Below are 21,154 nucleotides of genomic sequence, written 5' to 3'. Positions count from 1 at the left end.
TAAGCACTCAGTAAACCAGGTGGTGGAGGGTGGGAAGGCGGGTGAGCACGGAGAACTTGATACTTGATCATTAAGTGGAAGGTGATGGAAATCTTCCTAAGGGACAGTTGATCAGGGCAGGGATCAACTGTCCCTTGCCTAAGGGACAGTTGATCCCTTAGGCAGGATTGACTGTAGATTCTCAAAGGGTTGAGACGGTCTGAGAATCCCAAGATTGGAAACTTTATTTGAACTGATGTCGCTGACCGGGGTCTGTGACCTAGGAGACAGATACTGCCAGGATGCCACCCATGGGTATGATTGTAGAGTAGACGAAGGGAAGGTGTATTGGCTTACTACGGCTGCGTAACAAATTACCACACCCATTTGTTAGCTCATGGTTCTGTAGGTCACAAGTCTGGGTGGCCCGCTGTGTTCTCTGCTCAGGGTCTCATGAAGCTGAAATCAAGGTGTTGGCCTTGCTAGGCTCTGATCTGGAGGCCCTGGGGGAGAATCTCCTGCCGAGCTCACTCCAGTTGTTGGCAAAATTCATTTTCTTGCAGTTGGAGAAATGAACTCTCCATTTGCTTGACAGCTGTCAACTGGGGTCCACTCTTTCTTCCTAGGGGCCACCTACGTTCCTTCTCAAGTGGAAAAAGCTTTCAGCTTTTAAGGGCCCGTGTGGTCAGGTCAAGCCCATCTGGATCATCTTCCCCTAACGTCAACTGTGCTGTGTATAACACAGCACAATCAGGGCAGTGATATCTCATGTTCATGGGTTCTGGGGATTAAGGCAAGAATGCCACCGTTTTTGGCATTCTGTCCCCCACGGAAGGTGATGAAGATTTTCAGCTTGGAAACGCTATGGCTTTTCCTTCCTCCCCGACACACTTGCTTCTTCCTGCAAGGAAATCTATGTCTTTGGGCGTTCTCTCTGTGACCTCCTCCTGGGTGCGGGTGCCGTGAAACACTGGAGGACAGATGGTCCATCGATCTGGGGCATCTTAAGGTTACTGGGAAAAGACGTGTTGGAGGCCCAGACAGCACAAGAGGGCAGCACAGAGCAAGAGCTCATAAGTGTTGAAACGCGGACTCCCCCCGTCCTAGGCCTTTCAGAGATGATCTGTTCATCTGTCTTCAAAGCATCTTCTCACCCAACATGTGCCTCCTAATCCAGACCCCACTGAGTCTTTAGTCAGAACGTGGCAGATATAACATGAGCTGACCGCAGGCGTATCACAGAAAGTCAACTCTGTAAAGATCTGCTTCTTGGAACCTTGGTTTCTCCAACTCGGAAATGGGCTGGAATTCATTCAAGGGCGAGACATTTAAAATGGAAAAATTCATCTTTTGAATTCCAGCAATGTAAAGGCCCCTATTTACAAGTCTGATGCTGTAGTGCAGTGTTTCACAACCTCTTTTCGTTACTGATCCGCCATGGAGCCTTTTAAAACATTTTTGTCCTAATTGCCCCCTCCATGAAATTTTAATAGTACAACTATATCGTATATCTATTTACGTATATCTGTGCTTTGTCCATCAAAAGAGGAAGATTTTTTGCCACCAAGAACTAATTTTCTTTCCCCAGGGGCAGTACCTCCCTCGCTTACAATGCATGTTGTAATGGGAAGAAAGAAATTGCTCACATTTTAATACTGTTAAATCTTCAGTTTACACGGTCTGTTTGATTTGGCAAGTGGCAGTAATACTTCAGTTGTACTAAAAGGTACTTAAGATTAGTGTTGAGGAATCAGAAGGGTCTCTGAACATGAAAAATCACCCAATCTTTTATATTTAATGTACCAACTTGCAAAATCAAATGTGACGTCTGATCCCATTTTTGCGGATAAGATGTATAGAAAAATGGCTGGGAAGATCGACCTACCAAATGTTGCTTCTTAGTGGTTAGATTCTCTTCCAGGCATTTTGCTTTGGGGGAATTTTATAAATGAATCCATGTTATAATTGTGTCAAGAAAGGTACTATTAGAAGGGTAATCCATTCTCTTTTTTTTGCCTTCAACATTTAGGATGAATAGGCAGTGTAAACGCAATCATTCACATGTAGCAGAAATTTTTTGCATGGTCCATTCGTGACTCCTTTAGATCTCAAGAGGGCCTCATGCCTCCAAGTTTATTGTTGCATTCTTCTTAATGCTGCTTGAATGCATGTACATTATTTTCTGCAAAGAAATACCACCTACTAGAGAGTGTTTCTTCTCTTTTCGTGAGGTTTTGGTGTCCCCAGAGCCCCCTTAGTCCTGTTTATTTTGGATATTTCAGGACTTACTGTAGGATTTAACTGTGGTGAGTTTTTAAGCCCTCTTCTTAAATTCATCAACTGCCTCTAATCTTAGAAAAACGTCAGGTTCCACTTTTGAGAGCTTTGGGAACTTGACATTTTGTAGCCCAGTTGGGGTATAGGCTGCTTCCATCCTGAGCGCCTTGTTCCAGTTTACGTCAGAGGGAGTTATGTACAGGTCAGGGCTGAGAGCAGGTTATAATTAATGGGACGGACAAGTGGATTTTTAGTGTTTCATAAAATAAAATGGAAATCACATGTGCTTAGAACAGTTGTGTGTTTTTAAATATTTACATTTACTCTAGTAAACATTAATTATAACTGATATATTTCTCCTGTGAACTTGCTAACTGGGAGGTCACAGTCATTGTTCACTGCATAGGAAGGATGGATGACAAGCTGGTTATATATTAAAAAAGAAAGTACTTGGGGAGATACTGGTGCGTGAACTCGTGGAAGTAATTCAGTGTTAGGTTTTTGTCCTAATTTTCTCTCATGTTTAAAGCACCGACTTGCCAATACGATCCAGATGTCAGTCCTTCTAAGGGAGACTGGGGAGTGCTGAGCTTGTGAAATTCCTGACTGGCTCCTGGTGAAGACGCACGACCAATGCTTAAGTATTAGTCGTCTTTTATTAAAGTTCAGAAGTAGTTGAAGCCCTACCCGAATTTACAGCATCCAAATTTTCTTTACATTTGTACATCAGAAACTTCGGACTCCTTGTGGACATAGCAGCAACATGTTCCTGAGGAAAGTGATCTTTAAGAGTCAGAAAAACCCAGATTCTAAACTGGACTCTGCCCTGTGCCAGCCGTGTGGCCCGGGGCAAGATGCCTTAATTCTGAGCCTCAGTTTCACCATCTGCAGAATGGGGGAAATGATACCGACTATTTAGGGATCGGGTAGGGATTAGAGACAATTTCTATAAAGTACTCCACAAATTGCTGGTATTAAAAAAAAAAAATGTCAGCAATGGGTATATGAAGGAATGGTTGAAAAGAGGAAACTCAAAGGAAACCTTACGTAAATTGCATTACCTGTCAACCATTTGGGTGTTAGGTATATTAATGCATTCTTTATTATTGTCTGGAAGTCTCCAGCTCCCCCAAATAAATATTATTTCCATTAAGTTAATTCCTTTTACAGATATTCTTTGTTTTGTGCAGTGAAGAATCAATACAAGGACCCTGTCTATTAGGGTATAATAGTTAACTAAGTAATGCAGCATGAGACCTTTTTGCCCCTTTCTAAGGAAGCCATTTAAGTATTTAATGAAAGAGCAACTTCGCATCGAGTTAGTTGGTAACAGTCTACAGGACTTCCTGATGCTGCTTCTAAAAATGAGCTGGAAGAGTGTTTGGCGGCTCTCAATGTGATGGGGCTACGTGCCCAGACCCTTGGACGTCATATCAACCCAGTCAACCTGGAAATCTCTGTCGTGACAGATGTTGGAGCCGAATTGCCCTCGGGTCCCTTAACACTGCTTTTGAGTCTCCCAGTTTAGAAAGTCTCTGCAGAACTCTCCAAGGTTTTAGGTCTATTGTATTCCTTGAGGGGCCCTTAGGAAAAAAAAAGTGCCTATGTTTTGGGCGTTGTTACCCTTCTTCAAGGCAAGACTTTGTGAAAAGATACTGAGAGAAGACAGTATACATAGAAGGCAAAATGAGCAAGAAGAAAACTCCATTGATCATGGTCAAGGTCTCCACTGAGTTTTAGATTAACATATTTGTGCCAAAGATATATTAGTTGGTAAAATTAATACATAAATGGGTATATTTATGCCTTACAATAAATGCCTATTTTTAGGGTATAACGACTGTACCATTTTCAAAATACTGCCACTAAATTTTGGCATCATTGATCTATCAATACCTATAAGGAGATGTTTTGTAGGTCCATAAGTGAGATATGGCTGATCCCTTCAGCTTCATTCAGTCCTTTATGGAAATCTTTATAAAAATCCTTCTGTGTGCCCAGTAGCTAACAGAGTTCCTGACAAATAATAGGATGTCAGTATACTTTAGATTTTGCCTAGTGCTGCTTGGAGGATGAGTGCATGGTAATACCCCTCCCTTCCCCCCAAAAAAGCGGTGTGAGGGGGGCGAGAGAGAAGGAGAGGGGAGGAGGAGGGAGGAAGGGAGGGAGGAGTAGGAGCCCCAGTCTTATCCTCCCACACACAGTGTAAGGTATTTGCAATTGGAAATGATCTTAGCTGACATTTTCCAATCTCCTACCCAATGCAGGAGTCCCTTCTATGATAATCTTCACCAAAGGGCAGCAAGCCTGCTGTAAGAGTAGAGGTCTCTTTCTGTTGGGCAGTGATTTGGTTCAATATGGTGTCATTATTTGTAGCTTGAGGTGGCACGGTGTACAGTTCTGAGGGAAATTGGACCGTGGAGCCCAAGTGAGGCCTGGGCTGGTGGTGACCACATTGTGGAAGGCCATTTGGGACCAGTTTTGAGCCACCATTATGTTCCATTATGAAACCTAAATCCTAGAGCTTTCTCAGTGAAGTTAAATATATACATCAAAGGAATTTACATGGTCTTTAATTTGTGTTAATAAAATTGATTGGAAGTACTATATTAAAATTATTTTTTAAAATATTTATTTATCTATTTGGCCACTCTGGGTCTTAGTTGCGGCATGCAGGATCTTTTAGTTGCAGCATGCGGGATCTTTAGTTGTGGCATGCGGGATCTAGTTCCCTGACCAGGGATCAAACCCGGGCCCCCTGCATTGGGAGTGTGGAGTCTTAACCACTGGAGCACCAGGGAGGTCCCTAAAATTATTTTTTTAAAGAAGAGTGGATATGTGTATATGTATAACTGATTCACTTTGCTGTACACTTTAACACAACATTGTAAATCAACTATATTCCAATAAAATTTTTTTAAAAATTAAAAAAAATTATTTTTTATACTTATTGGACATCAGGTAGAGAAGGAGTCTTTGTCAGTTTCCTTTAGCACGAAAACATGCAGAAACCTCAACTTACCTGAATTTTGCCAAAATAATTAAACCTGTCTATTAACCACAGTTTTCTATGTTATACTTTTCCAAGAGATCCAAGGAAAAAAGGTGATATTTTGGATTAATGTGAAAATCGATTGTCATGGATACAAATATACATTCAACTCGATCTCTTAAATCTTCTCTATTTATGATTAAAGGGGGAAAAAGGTCTTTTTATAATGATGATCTCAAGGAACAATAAAATGTGGAATTACCTAAGAATCTTTCAATTAGATCTAGTATATGGTTGGTAGTTATGCAACTAACGTGGACTCAAGCATTTTAGGAATGCTTCAACAGGGATTTATTTTACAAAAAGGTTTCTATTTGGAGTTCAGTTAGCCAGAAAATTAAATTAACCAGAACTCTTCTATTTCCAGAGAATTTCAATTAATTGAAGTTTGACTGTACTTTTATTGTAGTCTTAGTTCCCATGCAGAAGTGAATTCCATTTTCTTTTTCTTTTAATTTATCTTATTGAAGTATAGTTGATTTACAATGTTGTGTTAATTTCTGCTGTACAACAATTGTTACACATGTATATATACATTCTTTTTCATATTCTTTTCCACTATGGTTTATCACAGAATATTGAATATAGTTCCCAGTGCTGTACAGTAGGACCTTGTTGTCTATCCATTCTATATATACTAGTCTGCATCTTCCATTTTCTGACTTATTTCTTGAGGAGTGCTTAAGGGCAGTGAACACCTCAAATGAGCAGGGCAGTGGTGGCTTTTCGGTTTTGGACTTTAATTATTACTATATATCCATCTACATTGATACATATCTATACATCTATACATATATAGAGAAATAGAGCTCCCTGGCAGTGCCGTTTATGTTTAAAGAAATATGAGTAGATAATGCTTTCACTATGATTTGACTTCCATCTTTCTCTCTCAAGTATGCTTTTCCCCGTTCAAACCTGCCATTTAGAACTGAGGAGTTATTTTCCTAGAGATAGAACAGTGTTTTCTTCTCTGTTTCTTAAAGTAGTGCACAGAAGGAAACGGCATCGTGGTAAAAAGAATTTATAAGTGAAATGATCATGTTCTGCTAAAGATAACCAGGAAGTGAGGAGCGAAAACCCTCAAGTAGCAGAGAGGCCAGATGGTCTTTTTTTTTTTTAATGCAGTCACTAAGCAGGAAATTCTGCTTGATTAAGAAGACGCTGGTCTTGATTTTCATTCACTAGTCTTGAGGTCTTTTTTTTTTTAATGGGTATACGTATACACATACAAAACACACGGTTTTCATTCAACCACTTGATCGTTTGTGCCATTGTCAACAAGATTCTGCTGATGAGAATGCGAAGTCTTAATGATAAAGAAGGGAAATGGGTTCCCAAGCCTCAGCTCTGAAAGAACTTGGAATCTGCCCACTCCGCCCCAAATGCTCCATCATTACCATCTCCATCAGATTGTTGTAGGGTCTGGTGTTTTGTTTTGTTTTCTTTTACTAACCCAGAATGAGAAAAGCTGTGTAACACAGTGGCTAAGTAGGGTTTTGTGAGCTACAGGGTAGACTCAGGGGAGAAAATAGAGGTTTTGGAGTTCAACACTCCAGGGGGCTAATGTGCATAAAGGACCTGAGTTTAATCCTCGGAGCTGCCAGTCAGGATCTTGATGAAGAAGCACCCATGCAAAGAATTGCTTCTGGATGCTGATAGGCTGGGGCGGGCAAGGGGAGCAGAGCACCCCTCTTTGGGCCGTGATGTTTTAGCCGTTGATGTTGGGCGGAGGTTGCCTGGCAGTGGCTCAGACACAACAAAGCTCCCTTCTGGGAAGTCACACTGCCCTTGTCTTACACCTTTTGCCCAGCACCCCAGGAGTGAGCGATTTCCCAATCTGTATTCTAAGGAAGAAAATGAATAGAGTTGTGAAACGGAATATTTGCATCCATTTATGAGGGAGAGTCACTTGGAGGAATTTGTAATGGAAAGAATAGATGTAGACAACGGGCAGAATTGTTTGGAGCCAAGCCCTGAATCTAGAGGATGTTGATTTAAATAAGGACAAGCTAAAGAAACTTCGTAACAAGGGATGACCCAGCAATCCTTACCGTAAAGATGATAAATCAGACATTAAAACTTGTTTTTGATTTATTATCAAAATAAATATATTTCCACTTGAAGATAGCTTAGCTACCTGGAAAGGTCACTGTTCTCAAAGCTAGACATTTTTTTCATAAGTGAATTTTTAAGCCCTAGATTGCATCTCAAATACTGAGTCCTTTGAATGTCGCCTTTTCTTATATTCAAAAAGCCAGCTTCTTACAGAATTTGATCCAATGAAAGGATGAAATGTACAAGATGAAATGCACACTTAGTAGCTTACAATGAACCTTTTTTTCTTTAAGATTCACATAATCCTAAACCACAAACAAACAAGACCCTAAGATCATACCATTTGACATTAATTCCAAGGTAATATTGTGACCTCCTGTTTTATAAATTACATTTATAATTACATTTATAATACCTCTCAAAAATATAACAAGGAAACATATTTTGATAATGCAAGAAGAATCTCAGAGTTTAGCCTGCCTTGAGAGAATTTTTTTTAAAGTCATTAGAAGGCTTATAACATTTATGGGATTTGTTTTCATATGGATCAGAAATATGTATATGTTTTACATATTTCTTTTTGCAGAATTATCAAGACTTCAAAGAAACAGTTTAAATCTTGGCTTTTAGGCCAGAAAGCCTTTGGCTTGGGGATATGTCACTCTCTGAGAATTGTTTGCTTTATAACTCGCCACTCCATCCTCTCCTAAACCTTCTTGTGTGTTTCCGTGTGGAGTGGTTGACAGTCTCCGCTGAGACTTCCCCAAACCCTTGCCTTGGCCTCTGCTGTAGCTACAGTAGCAACTCTTTATTCTTCCATGACAGTTCCCTCTGTGGTGTCTCTAGCCTTCTAGCCTCTTCTTGAAGAGATGGGCTCTAACGATCATGATCTGGCAGCTATTCCAGTTCTACCTAGCCGGTGGATTTCTTTCTGCTGAGATACCTTTTGTTAATGCTGTTATTGTCAGCAAGACCCCAACAGGGCTCTTAGGCATTGGGACCGTTCTAGTATTAACTCATCTTTGATCCTGCAGTCGTGAAGCCCTGGTTCTTCATTTCCCCTGTGCTGTTTCCTCACTTCTTTCCCTTTCCTTTCTGAAATTTCTTCTCCTAGAGAGACCAAAAACAGGTAAGTCCAGAGAAAAGCAATGACTCTTGAAGTGCCCCAATTAATTTCCTTCACACCCTTCCCTGTAACCTTAACTGCATGTCCATGGTTCCTTTCAACTTTGGTTTAACTTCCTGCCGCCAAACACTCAGACATTTAGGGAATTCTAATTACCCTACATAATTCCTATTTTTTTTGGGTCCACAGTGTGATTGTGGCTTTTCTCTCTCAAACTGCATTGATCAAGTAAACAAAGAGGTCACTGATTTCCAATGATTCATCACTTTTTGTTTTTCATGTTAGAAATAGTCAAAGTTGGATTTTAATGTCCTTGAAAAAGAAATCATTCCTTAAGGAAATCTGAAACTAAATATTTAACAGCTTGGGAAGTTAAAGCACAAGTCTCTGCTCAAATGCTGGAAAGTTTTATCCGGAAATTAAGGTGTTCTTTGCTTGTTTATGGGCAGGGGAAAAAGCCAAAATATCAGCAAAGCCTACACAGGTCAGAGCAGAAATATCTTCCTAGCTAAAGGAGACCTGCACTCACCCCTCTGCCTTCTATCAAGTCATCCTTTTTGTTTCATTTTATGTATGGTTCTTTGAAATTACCATATTTTCTCGTCCATTTTCTGGTCCATTTTATGTTTCTCTCGTTAAAATGTAAGCTCTCTCAGGGCAGACCTTTGCTGTCTCATTCACCAGTGCATCCCTGAGGCCTCCATCAGTGCCTGGCACACAGCAAAACCTCAGAAATACCCGTTGAATGAAAAAGTAATCAGAGAATTGACTTTCTCTCTGGTTATACTCCAAAAGTAATTCTAAAAGAATTTTGTAATGCTTAAAGAAAGCCAAAGTAATGTACGTATAGGATTTCTAATGTCATAAAAGTAACAAAACTGGCTTATTCTTCCAAACTCTTAAAATGAGTTTAGGTTAAGAGTAGCAAAGAGTTGAAGTTCCAGACCAGATACAGGCTGATTTGGGACGAATAAGGAAGTTATTAAGGGCTCTGTGTATTTGGGCAAAACCTATGGGTGGGGCGTACCTGCTCTCTGCCAGTTTTCCTGGTGCATCGTCAGCTGACCTTAGAGGATCTTAGTTCCCCAACCAGGGATTGAACCCGGGCCCTCGGCAGTAAGAGCGCCGAGTCCTAACCACTGGACTGCCAGGGAATTCCCTGGAACACTTTCTTATGAGCTCCTCTTACCTGTGGTCTTCCATGGTGCAGAGGTCATTCATGGCAAGTTAGCTGCCTCTGCCATCAATGCTAGAAAGCCCAGTGGTGATCTGAATTCTAGGGACCACTATTGGCCAGCTCTCCAGGAGGGGACGGGAGCTATGTCTTGGGGAATGATTCTCCATGGATCTCTCACGTTTCTGTACCCCTGGTCAGCTGAGGTACTGACTGCCTTTGTTCCAGACTTATCTTTTCAAGGATGTTTGTACAGCGAACAGCCTTGGAAGATAGAGACAGAGCATCTCCCTCCAGGGTAGAAAGCAGGTTTGTTGTCCATTATAATAAAGATCATGACTCTCTCCAGGGCAAATGTTGGGCTTGTTTTTTTGCAGTGCATCATCAAAGATTCAGGTTTCCTAAGCTTGGGGTTGCTCAGCTGTGATGCAAACCCCTGTGTGTGCGGCATGCACCCGGGACATTTGCTCCATGGGACCTGGGGACAAGGGGAACCGACATGAACAGGAAACACGCGCTGCTTGCTGTGCCCTGACTCAAAACGTTCTTTGTCTCTGATTCAGGAGTCTCGTGTCTCCTGCCAGCACCCCTGAAACCAGGAGGCTAACTGATTAGCTTGCAAGTAGGAGAAATCTGAAACCCTTCACTGTTCTTGATGATCTCACATGCCCCACCCCATGCCAGGGTCCCTTAATTCCTGCAAAATCACAAATTCTGGCAAAGGATGCATATGGGAAAGGGAGACCTTCACTGGGGAGCAGAGAACTGAAGCCTCAAGATCATGATAGGCGATCCAGTGGTAATGAATAGAGGTATATCCAAGTCTAGGAAATGGATGAGATTGCCTTTGTGGAGACCATTATTAAAGAGTAATTAACATTAATAATAGGAATTATTACTCATACTCTTCCTTCACATAAGACACTCAGTGAACGTTATTGAATGAATAAATGGATTTGTAACCCTCCTGCTTCCGAACATGGTTTGAAGAGATTTCCAATTTAAAAAATTACAGATAATGAATTTATTGAAAGAAGAGTGGGAAGAGGTGATTCAGGACAAGAGGGGAAGAAGGATGTGAGAGCTACAGTTTTGCCAGGCAATTTTAAGACTTTGCTTCACATCTTAATCCTCAAAGGACCCTTTGAGATGGCTCTCATTGTCACAGTTTACAGATAAGGAAGCTGTAGAAGATAGGAAGCGGATCTGTGAGTGTAAGATACATTGCATAGCTGGCTCCTGCCTGCCTTTGCTAGGAAATGGCAGAGCCAGGGTTTGAACTCAGGTTTATCTGGTTTTGAGGTACACGTTTCTTTGCACGACACCGCACCGATGGCCTCACCCCAAAACTAGACCGAGGACAGTTGGGCCAACTGAGCTCAGGGCTTAACCCTGAGTTTTCTGACAACACGTCAAAGAGAAAGGCGGATGAAATGCATGATCTGAAAGACGAAAGCCTATCGGTTCATCTCTCATCTCACAATAGAAGGAAAGGATGGGGAAAGGAAAAAAGAAGAATAGTAGAACATAGAGAAGAGGGGAAAAGCTTGCAATTTTAGATGCAATGCAAGATAGGGTATATTATTTACTGTTCTAAACCCCTTTAGCTTAGAGACTGCAAATAATAATAATAATAATAATTCTTATTGTGTGATAAGTCCAATAAACTAGATAAACTCCGATGATCTTAAGTGCATCGTCCTACTAGCAGCTTTAGCAGAATTTGCGTCAGAAGAAAAGTATAAGATGATAAAAGCATGACTTGACAAAACCTGGCTGTTATGTTAATGTTAGCAAGTTAGTTGCAGCGATTGTTTCTCAATGTAGAACCCGTTCCTTAGCTCCTCTGGGAGTTCTGGAAAGCTCTATTTAAAGGTTATCTTTAAAATGTATGTTAGAGTATGCTAATCAAAAAATTTGATTTCCTTAGGAATACATACTAAGTTAGCTCAGTTATCGAACAAAAAAGAGTATTTTATTTTAGATGGGGCAAAACATAGATGTAGAATTTTCAAGAAGTGGATCACAAGTTGAAAAGTGGGTGATTTAGTGTGATTTGAAAGCAGTCTTAATTTTATGATACTTTGTGTGTGTGTGTGTGTGTGTGTGTGTGTGTGTGTGTGTGTTAATGATAACCTAATTTTACTGCCCCAGACTTTAAAGATCTCTTACTGCCAGGAAAACGAGTTCATCCATTAGCATTGAAATCAGTTCAAGGTATTTTTGCTCAAATTTCTCCCAAGAAGCCTCCTGCCTTTGTTCTGTGGGGACACCCAGTTCCGACACTGTTCTTAATATCCTGTTTTCATTTGTCAGCACTCTTATCCTTTTCATTGCCCTGTTCCCGTGTTCCCCATCCCTCGTGTGGTGCTTTACAATAACAACTCAGAACAAAAGAGTCCCTCCTCTTTCTGTTGCCTTTAAAAACAAAAAAAAAAAGACTGCATCCCCTGACTGTAGGGCTTGAGTGATCACGGGAAATGTTTAAAACGTGTTCTTCATAAAAGTTAACCAGGAGTTGTGAAGCAGGGTTACTTTATTTTTTAAGATCGCAAAGTAGCTTCAGGGTCTTGTGAGCGCTAGGGTTTTGTGTGTGGCTAACTTTGAAACGGAGAGGAAAAGCGATTTCCTTTGAGAAAAGGAGCTCTCATATTTGAGAGAATTTCCCAACCTTGTAGTTCTTCCCAAGAAGAACTACTTCTTCTTACAATAAGAAGTAGTTCCTGTGTAACATTGTCATTACCTGAGTGCGTAGTTGTGCGTGTCGTGTCATTGAACTTAAGAGAAAAATTGTGCTGTGCCACATTGGCCATCATCAGCACCTATTTACTGGTACGTTTTCCTCCTGGTGATAAGAAGTGGGAAGGGGAGAATGTGCATTTTCTCTGCCTTCCAGAGGAGTGTTGGAGGAATGAAGTAAGAAAACATTTCCCCAAGAGGCAAGCAGTTTTCCAGGTGGGATTTTCTTGCTGTCAAAATCCAGCTCCGCTGGTCTTGTCCTTCAGAGACTAGACCTCTTGTGTGGTTTTGCTGATTTCCAGGTCACCCTTTTCAGATATGAGTGGCAGATTTTTTTGGTCATTTGTTTGTTTTGGTTTTTCATATATAAATTTATATAAATATATATAAATTATTTACAGGTTTCTGTTTTTGCACAGAGGAAGGAAAGTTTTTCTCATGCAGGAGGGATGCTATAACCCACAGGTTTGTGAAGAGTGAATACTAGCAAGTCCCAAGGAATTTTGCAAAGGTGCTTCTGTACATGTATGTGTGTGGGTGTGTACAGATGTATCCACATGCATGTTTATATATGGCTCCAAGAACTAATTACACTGTAGACATACATAGGATTTTATATAGACATAGAAATAGTTCTGTTAATGTATGTGGAAGTGCCTACTGAACTATGAATATACACTTGGAAAAGCATTCGGGGAAGGCAGTTTTGGAGCACTTTTCCTTTGTGGGTGGTTTCACAGGACTCAGTGGCCTCCATCTCTGCCACCACCATGCTGTTGGGCCTGCTCTTCCAGAAGGTTCGATTTAGATTTTTGTCAGGAGACTAGATGTGACACATTCTCACTCCCTTCCTTCTCTTTCAAGTCTGCTCTCACGGCCTTCAGAACCAAATTCTTGCCTGACACCCGGTACAGCATAGACCTGGAAAACATCAGTCATTTTCAATTTAGTGTAAAATAGGTTCCATTTGTCTTTAAAACCGGATGCTTTCTTTCTTAACATAAATTCTAAAAGCTACGAAATGTCAGAGACCCCCTGACAGTGGGAAATTTCCTGTTGAGGTGGTCAGATTATGCTCTCTAGAAGATGATAGAGTTTGTTGTTGTTTATCATTTTCTTTGGCTTTTGAGGGACAGAGTAAATGTTTCCTGATGTTTCAGGCTAATTTTTCCACAACAACGCCAAAATGTCTTGGAGAAATCTTGACAATTTTAACGTTGTTTTAACAAAAGCGGTGCTTTCAGATCTCTTGATGAACAGTTCTTTTGTTCTATTGGATGATGTACGTGTGTCCCTTCCATGGACAGTAAGAACTTCTTAGGGAGGTCATCTGTCGGTGAAATTGAGTAACCCCGTTTTTTATTGTTAAAAGACAAATGAAATTATGATTAGTAGAGACACAAGTCAAGAAAATGTATGTTTGCATTTTTATGTCCAAACATGAGAGGCGTGCTTTGGTTTACCATGAGGGGTTGCAGTGGCATGAAAGTAGGTGTCACAACGTGAGAACCAGGTGACACGGGGAAGCTATTCTTGCCTCCTGCTGGCCCTGTATCAAGAATGTTCTTTAAAGTTAAAAAAAAAATGTTCTTTAAACACCTTTGGCGGAGTCCAAATGTCTGGTTTACAAATCGAATTGTGCAGGTTCGCAAGCAGGGTGGGTTTTTAAATGTTTTTGGTTTTTTGTTTTTTTTACACGTTTCTGATGATTTACTTTAGTTGCAATTTTTTGCCTTGGGCAGTGTGATATGCAACATCCTTGAAAGAACTGCAGCGCAGGGCAGGTTTTTTTTTTTTTTTGCTTTGAGGAAGACTACTTCCCTTTCTTCCTTCAGACAATCAGTTTTTAAAAGATTACTTTCCATTCCCGATTCACTCTTTCTTTGCCATTCTGGAGACTGAAATTTGGGACACCCATCACAGATTTGCTTTGTGTGTTTGTGTGTGTGTGTTTATGCTTGTATTATATGTACATATATACACATGATATGTCTATATATGTGTACGTGATATCTACACATGTGTAGTGTATATATGTAAAGCTTGCTTGTGGGTGTATAGACATACATGTATATTTCATATGTATATTTTCAGTTGTTTCTCAGGAAGATAGATTGCAATTTAGATCTCTCTTTCTCAAAGAAACAATGACTCTGCTTTATTGTGTCTCTACAAGAGATCATGCTTCCTGACGGAGCGTTAAAAAAAACTTCTCCAGATGGTATATTTTAATTCAGAAGATAGATGCAAAATAATAAGTATAGTATTTAAAAAAAAAAAACAAAGCAGCGTCCAGAGCATAATGTGATCATGTGCTCAGGAGGAGGCCGAAAGGATCAAAACGCAAGGGAAGCCAGTGCCCGTTGGTGACCCCGGGAGCTGGGGTGGGACGGCTCCCGTTGGCAGTGTGGAAAGCTGGCATCCGGCGCTCAGCTGTAGGACGCTGACCCGCTGCTGGTCACTGTAAGCAGTGAGGGTACAGGTCCTGGTGCCAAGTCATGATTTCGGGGAGGGGGAGACGAGGCAGTGGGTGTTGACCTGACCCGAGCTGCCTTTTCATTTGGTTCAGATGAGCACTGAGTGGGGCCAGGGCCCAGGGAAGCCACGGCAGGGTCCGAGGAAAAGGCAGTTAGAAAGCAAGAGGGAGTTTTGATTCTTCAACTCAGCAACCCTGGCAGGGTGGATGAGGTGGAGCTGGCCTTCCTGGAATTGTCGCGTCGATTTTCCTGTTGTGTTTCACTGTTGACGCTCTCACAGACACACAGGACCGCTCCAGCACTGCCTGCCACCCACCATCTGGTCTCGGTGGCCTGTCTGTCCTTTCGTGGGTCCCCATCCTCTGCCTACGGCGATGTTTCTTCAAAAAGAACTAGGGTGCAGTCCATTGGTGGGTATTCAAGGCAATCTTTTTGTAAGAATCTGGAGAGATGCTAAAAGAACTCTTAAGGACAAATGTTCTGTTTCCTGTTTTTAACCTGTTTATCCGTCTTTCAGTAGAACAAATTGCGTTTCTGAGACTGTTGAAGGGATTTCTTCACTGTTAAGACAGGGCAGGATCGGGCAGCTGTTCCTCCAGAAATCAGGATTGCTTTTTTCCGTCGTCATTTGTGTCTTTTTGCTTGTCTGCTGGTATAAATGAACTCCAGAAGGTGTATTTAAGCATTCTGTTAAGTAAATTTGGAAGACTGGGGGTTTCAATTAAAATAACCAGACAGTGTGACCTAGCTCCCATTTCTCCTTAATTCTTATCATTAAAGGCTTCGTATCCCTAAAGACATCTGCCAGGCTTCCAAGTGATTCTTTTCAGGAATGTTCATTCATTATTAATCAGGTTGCATGGGCAAGAGAGTATGTGATTATTTTAAAGAATGTCCTAGAGATCCAATTATTAAAAAATGAGCATGTTCCAGACAGATGTGGAAGGACAGGAAAGGGTTTGTGAACAGTTTAATTCAATTTGCATGAATTCCACCAGGTGGGTGTTGGGTGAAATTAAAAGTCTTTCCTGGTTCTCAGTTCAGGTATCAGGTAAAACATTTGAACTTCAGCACTCCTTAGAATACAGATGAAATGACAAGCGATTAAAAATATCTCTTGTACTCATTAGTTATTTTAAAACTTGAGGCTAGTGCCTCCGTGCTTATATGCTTGTCCCTTTTTTTCCCCATCAGTCCCTCTGGCCTCCTACAACTTGGTTCGCAGAAGTTTTTTACTCGTCTCTCATAATGAAGTGAATGAATTTGAGTGTGCTGACGGTCGGAGGTCAACAACAGTGATATTTCAGAGGCATTACCTATAGAATGTTACGGGATCACTTCTTTTTTCACCTGTTCCTATTCCATGTATTATTTATACTGTTGATTTAAGAGCCCTTTTGCATTTTGACTGTTCTCTGCCGTAATTTGCGGTGGGATATAGCCTATGTGGTGGTTTCAATTTCTTGTCTTTCAGAATGCCATTAAATTCAATTGAATCTCCCTTGCCCCTCTTTCCATCATCCCATGGCTCTGTTTTATTGTGCATTTACCGACTCACCTGCTTCTCAAATCAGCCAGGATACTAATCAGTAAAGTTAGCATTCTGGTAGTATTTTTATTGTGTGGTTTTTATAACTCAAAAGTTAAATACTAAACCAGGATTGAATGTGCAGACATTGAGTGCTTGTATTATGTTGTTTTTTTAAAAATAAATTTATTTATTTATTTGTTTTTGTTTTGGGCTGTGTTGGGTCTTTGTTGCTGCGCGCGGGCTTTCTATAGTTGCGGCGAGCGGGGGCTACTCTTCGTTGCGGTGCGCGGACTTCTCATTGCGGTGGCTTCTCTTGTTGCGGAGCACGGGTTCTAGGCGCGCGGGCTTCAGTAGTTGTGGCACGTGGGCTCAGTAGTTGTGGCTCGCAGGCTCTAGAGCGCAGGCTCAGTAGTTGTGGCGCACGGGCTTAGTTGCTCCGCGGCATGTGGGATCTTCCCCGGCCAGGGCTCGAAACCGTGTCCCCTGTATTGGCAGGTGGATTCTTAGCCACTGTGCCACCAGGGAAGCCCTATTCTGTTTTTTAAAATACTCGATTTCTGGTGAATTCATCTGGGGTGTAGCACCCAGTTTTTACTGAGTTTCTGTTAGGTCATGTTTGGGGTTTGGAGATTATATTTTTCTGAGATGAGACCACGTCCTTTCTGAGTTTAGTCTCTGTTGCAAACCCTGCCTCACCAACTGAGGTTCAATTCCAATGTTTCCCAATTCCCAAGTATTTAGTCCTCTGACAGTCTGTATTTCTGCCGATCCAAGACAAAAACATCGTTCCACAGTCCTTAAAAAAAAAATACTCCACCTGTGGCTCTGTAATAGAGATGATCTCATAGCAAAAATCCAGACGGCAGTAAGTCCACTCAACCTTAATTACTCATGTGAGGAGAGAGGATAGGAAATTGACTTGATCCTGTTTCTGAAATTTAAAAGAATTCTTTTAATTCTTAAAGAATTAAATTTATGCATAGCATTTCTGACGCTGTCTCATTTTCACAACACTTTTAGGAATTTCTTTTACCAAACCATTTTTATGTGGCTTGGTGTAACGTGCAGTTTTGACAGTGTTTGCAATCTCAGTTATGTTTTGGTAAAACGTATGTTTTGGTTAACATCAAGCTTAGTTTCCATCCTCCAGAGGATATGTGGGGGGGAGAAAAACGGAGGAAGTCCTTGGGAATCATCCAGGCAGTGGCTGAGAGCCACCTGATATTGACAGTTGACCACAGGCCACCCAGTGTCGGTATCCAAGTTTATTCCTTGGTCCAGTGACATTAATTTCCCTCATAGCGATGGTTTCCAGAGCTTACAAAGTGAGGGACTGAAAGTAAAATTATAGGTGGCTAGAATGCATGTTCTTTTTCATATACTCCCAATTAGAAAAATTATTATTGTTGATGGAGTATGCAGACATGACATAGAATACATTGTAGGGAAGCATTGAGAGATGGATTTACCTTATGATTAAAACGTCAAGGTCTCCATTAAGAGAAATTTGGAATAAAAAACGCAGGGATGACCTGCTGACAATTGAATATCTCCTTATCCTAGTTGGGTGATTGAATTCATAGAATGCACTTGGTCTGGAGATTTGTAATCCTTGGTCACTTCTTTTTTTTTTTTTTTTTTTTTTTCCCCTTGGTCACTCCTTGATTATATGGGTAAAATTTCCATACTACTGGGGTTTTGAACTGGAAAGTCTGCTCATTGACTTTGACCATGGATTAAACCTTGCAATGCATGCCATCCTCACAGGGGTCCTAGATGTTTCTTCAAGATGCAGGTTATCTTCATTAAGTCGTAGCAGAAGTCAGGAGAGACTCCAAGCAATAGAGTTGCGCAATTCTAAAATGAGCTACCGAGCAGGATGGTGACAAGGGTTGTGACAGCATAGGCAGGGGGTTAAATGTTTTCTCTGTATTGACTTGTCAGGTGTGTAGTTTTGCCTTTTACTTCAAAGGAGGGGGCAAAAAAGATGAATCCAAGAGATATGAACACAGATATGAACCCTCTTACCTTCCATCTCCCTGGCCTATCACAGTGATCCATAAGGGCACCCATCCTGAGTTCAGCCATCTCCCTTCTCTAGCCTAAACCCTACATCTGAACTCTTTAAGTCCCAATGTCCTTCCTTTTCCACTGGGAACTTTCTCCTCCAATTTGTTTCCTTCCGTATCCTGTACCTTGGACAAAAGAAAGCCCTTCTCCCTCCGGGAAAGTCCTCCTCCTGGGATGAGTGCTAGCTCAGGATGATGACACCTAGAGCCCAGAGGGAGCAAGGGGGCATCTGCCCAGGCAGCTGGATCAGCCAGATCACCTTCACCATCACCTGGGTGCCAAGGTGCTGTCACCCCTCCAGCCCTCACCGGTAGCTCTCCCGCAGTCTTTCTGTTGGTCTCAAGTTTTGACTATGAATGTTACCTCCATATGAGATTCGTGTTTGTGCTCACACATGCCTGCCTGTATCGGTCCCAGAGCTAATCTGATTCTATTGAATGAATGATGAAAGAAGATGACTCATATAACTTTAAACCTGAATCTCATTACTGATCACTCTGTTGTGTACTAAGAAATACTATTTTCAAATAAATATTTTAGTTATTTTGTGACTAGGGTAGTTATTTTGTTTTGTGTTTTTCAGCGAAAAGCTTTACTTGGCTAATTGTAAACATGTCAGACATGTCACACTATTTAGAGCCATCTTTTAAAACATTTCTTCTTTGTTTAGTATGAAATCCCCAAATACAATAGTGGCCAGGGCTCTTTGGGCTTCTAGGAGGTTCGGCTGTCATTTTAAAAAAACAAGAAAATGAACATGAAACCAAAAAAAAAAAAAAACTCACAAGGGTGAAAATGATTTGTGCTAGGAAGAAAAGCAAGGGCAATTGCTAAGAGCAGAAAATGGTCCCATTTACTGGGTCTCTGGTACAGGAGGTGAGTGATACGGAGTAGGGTTAGAGAAGCAGTTTGGGAGAAAGTTGGGCAAGGCTTTGAAAAAGGAGATCAGATGTCAGGACTCTTACTTTGGGCAGCAGGGAGCTGCTCAGTGTTTTGAGCCTTTAAGAGAAGTGACCAGAAAGTTATGATGCCGGAAGCATGTTGCAAAGATGAAACTGAAAGACGAAAGATTGGAGGTAATAAATCAAATTAGGAGATATTTTTGTGGGGTTTTTTTTTTTGGTTTTTGTTTGTTCGTTTGTTTTTGGCAGTAGTCTTGGAATGCAGTAAAGATCTAGATCAACACAGAGGCAGTGAGAACAGAGAAACCGGTCAAAGAACTACTAAGGTTTGACATTTACGTGTCTTGGCTAATGGTTTGGATTTGGGGGAAGGAGAGTGTACAGTTTCCTATTGATTCTGTGACAAATTACCACAAACTTGATGGCTTTAAACAACACTGGGGGTCGTCAGTCTGACACTGGTCTCACTGGGCTATCATCAAGGTATCTGCAGGGCTGTATTCCTTTTGGAGGCTCTAGAGGATAATCTGTTTGTCTACCTTCTCTAGCTTCTGGAGGCTTCTCACATTCCTGGGCTTGTGGCCTCCTTCTATATTCAAAGCCAGCAGTAGCTTGTCAAGTCTTTTTCACATGGCATCATCTGACTCTACTCTTTCGCCTCCCATTTCCATATTTAAAGACCCCCCTTGATTACATTGAGTCCACCTGGAAGATCCAGGCTAATCCCCTTGTCTCAAGGTCAGCTGCTTGACAACCTTAAATCCATCTGCAACCTGAACTCCCCTTTGCCTTGTAACGTAAAACATCCACAGGTGTCAGGTATTAGGATGTGGTCAGCCTTGGGGGGGAGGCCGTTATTCTGCCTGCCCCAGAAAGGGAGGAGTAGAAAATGAGGCGGGTCTCTGACTTGTGCCGATCAGGAGAATGGAAGCACCATGAGGAGACACCAGGAGGCCTGGAAGGCAGATGGGTTTGGGAGGGAAGCTGATGAGTCCCATGAGATGCACGCTCTGAGTTGAAGCGCTTACGGTAAATGAAGCAAAGCACTGTCAGTGCTGAACTGGGATTCTGAAAAGAGATGGCGCTGCAAGACATGAGCCTAGGCGTCAGAGAAGGCAGTTACGTGGATCAACCTGGATGGCTATTTGATGGAAGGCTGGCTGGCCCTTTCGAAAACACCTAGGCTTTGCTTAGCTGGAGGAGAGAGAGGAAAATCAGAAAAGCCCGATCTCAGTGCTACACAGAATGAGGGGTGGGAGTGGAGGTAAAGGAGCAAGGGAGAGGTGTGGAAAATAAATATCCGTTTACTCAGTTCCCATTTTAAAGAAGTGCTTTCCTTCGAAGTCTTGAATCTATAAGAAAGTTTCTTGAAAAGATGTCTGGTGCCCAGTGCTTTCCAGCATCCAGAGCTTAACTGCATCCTGTGACCAAAGACTTTGCTGCTGAGGGATGTGATTGGAGTGAATTGGAGGGAACATCTGTGGACACTCACCCAGGGACACACAGCTAATAGCAGAGCTGCAGATCGTCCAGCGTTATCTGGCCACCCACGCAACTCTCTCCTTTCATTCACTGTTCTGTGCCCTCTTCTGAACCACAAACGGTGGATGAGTAGAGGTGTGAGCTGCGAATTGTTTCCGTCCCCAGTTTGTTGCAAGGCTTCCCATGATGACCGATATCCTCCTCTGAATGAGAACCAATCAGCCCATTCAGAAAAATGTTGCGCTATAGCATTTCCTGACAATGATATGCACGTGTGATTTCCTTCCATT

The 21,154-nt window shown here is 41.6% G+C and overlaps 1 protein-coding gene and 1 non-coding gene across 5 annotated transcripts in view; one reads left to right on the top strand and one right to left on the bottom strand.

The window, feature by feature from the left end:
- MID1 (midline 1) overlaps positions 1 to 21,154 on the top strand; it is a 376,934-nt gene that overhangs the window by 225,568 nt on the left and 130,212 nt on the right. The window contains exon 1 of one of the 4 annotated variants that reach the window (XM_061178726.1): positions 15,172 to 15,289. The exons of the other annotated variants lie outside the window; for them this stretch is intronic. The gene's annotated coding sequence lies outside the window, so the exon portion shown is untranslated. Of the gene's footprint in view, positions 1 to 15,171; positions 15,290 to 21,154 lie in introns of those variants that run through there. 4 annotated transcript variants of the gene reach the window in all.
- Positions 9,571 to 9,643, bottom strand: TRNAK-CUU (transfer RNA lysine (anticodon CUU)). Its single transcript has one exon. It is a non-coding gene; the product is annotated as a tRNA-Lys (tRNA).

This window comes from Eubalaena glacialis, chromosome X (genome assembly GCF_028564815.1).
Source record: "Eubalaena glacialis isolate mEubGla1 chromosome X, mEubGla1.1.hap2.+ XY, whole genome shotgun sequence".
Lineage (NCBI taxonomy): Eukaryota > Metazoa > Chordata > Mammalia > Artiodactyla > Balaenidae > Eubalaena > Eubalaena glacialis.
The sequence above is the reverse complement of the archived record's forward strand: the minus strand, read 5'-3'. Positions and strand labels throughout refer to the sequence as shown.